Genomic DNA, 4307 nt, shown 5'->3' with positions numbered 1-4307 from the left:
TTGTCTGCCCAAGGCAAGACAGACCATCTCAAGAGACAGGCCGTCTCAGCAGACATCCTTTCTGGACGGACAGAATGGTTGAGCAAGGTCACTGTGATCTCTTAAGAATTCCATTTATAGGGCTGGTGAGGTGGCTCAGCGGTTAAGAGCGCCGACTGCTCTTCCTAAGGTCCTGAGTTCAAGTCCCAGCAACCACATGGTGGCTCACAACCATCTGTAATGAGATCTGACTCCCTCTTCTGGTATGTCTGAAGACAGCTACAGTGTACTTACATGTAATAAATAAATAAAATATTTAAAAAAAGAATTCCATTTATAAAACTGAGGTGCTCTATCCGATGCTGTTTTTATAGTAGCTGAATAAAGAAAGCCATAAATCAAGGCACTTCCCAATACACTGTGGAAACAGTAAGTGAGCAGCCACAGTGAATCAGAGAAATGGCGGCTACAGACTTTAGCTGCTATCTGGTGACACTCTGGGCTTTGGTGAAAACTTAGAGTTTTGTTAATGCACCCCGAAAGGTTTTATCTGTTATTCATATGACCTTGGGTCAGACACGGAGGTGGGCAAGGAATAGCCATTTTAAGGGCTAAAGGTAGCCCAAGATAAAGCAAAATTAGGCTCTGGTCCTGCAACATTTCGACAATCAGGGATGCTCTAATCAGTTAATCAGCATGGCGACAGGGTCTCTCTGTGTAGCCCTGGCTATCCTGGAACTAGTTCTGTAGGCCAGGCTGGCCTGAAACCCAGAGATCCGCCTGCCTCCTGATTGCCGGGATTGAAGGTGTTCAATACCACTGCCCAGCTTAAATAAGCTTTTACCTGCAGACGGCTTTGCAGGTTCTTACCAAGCCAGTTACACGTTGAGCAATTTAACAGGTTTCACAGATACAGATACTGCACGTCTGTGGGAAGATTTACAAAGCAGAAAGTCAGATCACAGCGATCTTTGAGTTAGGCCAGAGATGTTCTTCTGGGCAGATGGTAGTCGGGGTCATTCCTTTTGAACTGCCCGGCCGACTTTCACTCTTCCTGGTAAGAGGGAAAGAATTTAATGACAGGGCAGACATGGTGAGCAAATTCAAAAGGGAACACATTGTTGGTGAATCTGAGTTCTAATTGTGTTAGAAGTACAACCCTGGTTTCCTTATGTTTTACAGTGTCTAAGAAGTCTGGGTAGGGTGCTGCTTGCCTTATGAGTTCCACTTGAGGCTAAAGTTTACTTCTGTAAAACTCCGTATTTTCTAAGCAGGTTTATTGGTAAATCCTCTATAATGTTAGCTTGTTGTTTTCACTCTTTTTCTTCACCCACACCCACCCCCACCCCTAGATAGAAGGGGATGTAAGACTGAGAATCATAGCTAAGTATTTTGGTCCCATAAATTCCTCTAGATAATGTGGTCCTGAACCTATCACAGCCTGTTTCCACTCAGTTATGAAGTTGGATGGTGGGTATTTTATCAGTGTTAATTGTCTGCTAATGGAAACAGCAAATTAAAAAAAAAAAAAAAGTAATGGAAACAGAAAAACTGCTGAGCTCAAGATCATTCTGGGCTGCATAGCAAGCCCCAGGCAGCCTGCACCCCCTTCCCGGGGCACGTGCTCGCTGTTTGCAGCCTCCCTCTGCAGCCCAGACAGCACGGAAGCTTCCTCTGTACTTGGAGGACTTGGGATCAAATACGTGAGACTTGTCCTACGTACTGCCATTTTGTTTTCAGACTCTATTTTGATCATAAGGTAAAATTAAGTTCAAGGTCCCAGGCTGTAGGGGAGCTTTCCAGATAGCCCGCCAACTTCCTTCTTCTTCTGTTCCCCAAACGTGATCATTTCTAACCAGGAAAGAACAAAAGACTCTGACTGATGCCGCACTGTGATGGAGCTTGGCACGGGTCTTTGTGAGCTTTAAAACTCTATAGTGTTCTGGCTCGGGGACACAGTTTTAATGCCACGAGTGGCTGCTTTAACACTGCTCAGCTGATGCCCTGAGTCTGCCCACAGTCCACAGCACACAGGGTTCTCTCTCCAGGCCTTCCTGACTCTACACTTTCCATCCTTGAGAAGTTTTGACTGAGCTTCTGCAGAGAAAGAAATCCTGATCATCGCAGGCCTTTGTGAGTGTCCAGGTGTGAGTTACTTCCTTAAGTGAGCTGGATCCTGACCCACCTCTCTGCCTGGGTGAGTGTATCGGTTCCCATTCTGCAAAGAAACAGAGATGATAATATAAAGCCAGAGTGGAAAGTCAGCTCAGTGCACATGCTCAGCGCTCCATCTGAAACAAGGCAAAGGTCATACACAACTATGACCCCAGACCTTGGAAGGTGGAAGCAAGAGAGTCAGAAGGTTTTAATTGGCTTCCTAAGACCTTGTCTCAGACACACACATACAAACAACTTCGTCAGCTGCTCTATTTTTCTGTTGAGACAGACACCATGGCCAAAAGCAACTTGAGGGAAATAGATTGGTTTCAGTTTACAGGTTCATCATCAAGTTAACTAAGGCAGGAGCCTGGAGGCAGGAACTGAAGCAAAACCATGGAGAAATGCTTCTCGCTGGCTTCCTCCCTTACCTGGCTTTCATATATAGTCCAGGTCCACCTGCCTAGGGATGGTCACCCACAGGCCACGATGACCTAGGCCCTCCTACATATGTTAGCGATGATGATGATGATGGCGATGATGATGATGACGACGATAAAGACCCGTGGGCTTTTGGGTTGGCCGGTCTGATGGAAGCAGCTGCCCAGGGATATGATCAGCCGTCACTCCACCATGGCGTTCAAGTGTTCAAAAGCAGAAAGACGAGCTGAGGTACAGTAACGTCAGAAAAGCCAAACGGTGGACACATTTAGAAGTCGTGAGTGCCTGGAGGTTTGGAGAAAATGGCTATGACAAACAGGAGCTGAGATTGTCTTTTGCTCTCTGCTGAGATACTCATACCTACAATTTTGCTTTATCCTAGGAACCAGGTGTTATCTCCCTCCCCCCCCCCCGATTTAAGGAGTTGAATGTGGGGGTGTTCTACACCTCAGTCTGATAGATGTTGAGGGATATCACCAGAGATGACTGCTTAGACACAGGCTTAAACAAACGAAAAGTCTTTATAAGCTAGTTGGAGACTACAGTGGATTTTGGGGATAGCAGTGTAACCCTGCGTCTTTCCTAGGGAGAGCTTTTAAACACAAAAAGCACACCCTGGGTTGACATACTTCAGTTAGCAAGAGCAGATAGCCAGAAGCAGAGCTACAGGTGCCAAAAAGCAAGCAAGGTTGGTATATTTAGAGACACAGTTGCCAGAACTGTGGGCTTTGATGGATCAGGCAGGATTTTGGCAAGTGTTGCTGTGCCTACGTGCCGAGTTTTACAGCCTGAATGGTACTTCCATCCTGGAGTCTGTTGTGCTAAGGTCTGAAGGCCTGATCCAGGGACAGTATGATCACATGAGTAAGTGGACTGGCTCGAAATCAGCAGGCTGTGCTCTTACGTGGAAACAAACATCAGCATGAGGAGTCTGTGGAACAGCATCAGGAATTTCACTGGATCCCATCACAATTAGGCTGTAGGACACCCTGAGTGCACCCGCACCGAGACTGAATCACAACACTGTTAGGATGGGCAGTCTAGGATGGGTCGGCAGACAAAATGAGGGCAAGCACTGGCTGTGGGGTACAGGAAAGGACATAAGTCCCTCAGAGGTTACAAGAGAGAAAAGGAATGTAAGAGACTCAAGAGAGGTTAGAGCTAGCATATTATATACATCAGTCAACAAATGCTAAACATGAGGGCAGGTATGCAGCTGCCAAGGGTGTCCTCTACTTCATGAAATACTACAGAAAACTGAAGGAAGCTGAATAGACCAGATATTTTAAACTTACAGCGCCAACCAAGGACAGCTGGACATACAGGTCAAGAATTTTCAATCAAGTTTCCCCTCTGTAAATCACATGAAATGCCATCCTACAATACCACAGGACCCGCATTGCTCAGCCAGGAACGATTTACACCCCACCCTGCCTTTTGGGTAGTAGGTAGACTTGGAGTAGCAAACCACCGTTCTTCCTGGAGAACAGACCCAGAGTCTAGGTGGTAACTAGGTGGTAACTCTCCAGTTTCCTGGAGAGACAGTGGTGAGGAGTCAGTGATAGAAATGCAAATTATTGCCGGGCGTGGTGGCGCACGCCTTTAATCCCAGCACTCGGGAGGCAGAGGCAGGGGGATTTCTGAGTTCGAGGCCAGCCTGGTCTACAAAGTGAGTGCCAGGACAGCCAGGGCTACACAGAGAAACCCTGTCTCGAAAAACAAACAAACAA

The 4307-nt window shown here is 46.7% G+C and overlaps 1 long non-coding RNA gene across 1 annotated transcript in view; it reads right to left on the bottom strand.

Moving 5' to 3' along the window:
• Positions 1 to 245: 245 nt before the first annotated feature.
• The window catches only part of LOC115032319, a 7105-nt gene continuing 3043 nt past the window's right edge, over positions 246 to 4307 (bottom strand). Inside the window, exons 2-3 of the long non-coding RNA XR_003837972.1 lie at positions 2568 to 2862; positions 246 to 2197 (exon numbers count right to left, since the gene is read on the bottom strand). This is a non-coding gene — a long non-coding RNA (uncharacterized LOC115032319). The remainder of the gene's footprint in view (positions 2198 to 2567; positions 2863 to 4307) is intronic.

This window comes from Mus caroli, chromosome 11 (assembly GCF_900094665.2).
Source record: "Mus caroli chromosome 11, CAROLI_EIJ_v1.1, whole genome shotgun sequence".
Classification (NCBI taxonomy): domain Eukaryota; kingdom Metazoa; phylum Chordata; class Mammalia; order Rodentia; family Muridae; genus Mus; species Mus caroli.
Note: the sequence above shows the minus strand (reverse complement) of the source record. Positions and strands in the feature narration are given on the sequence as shown.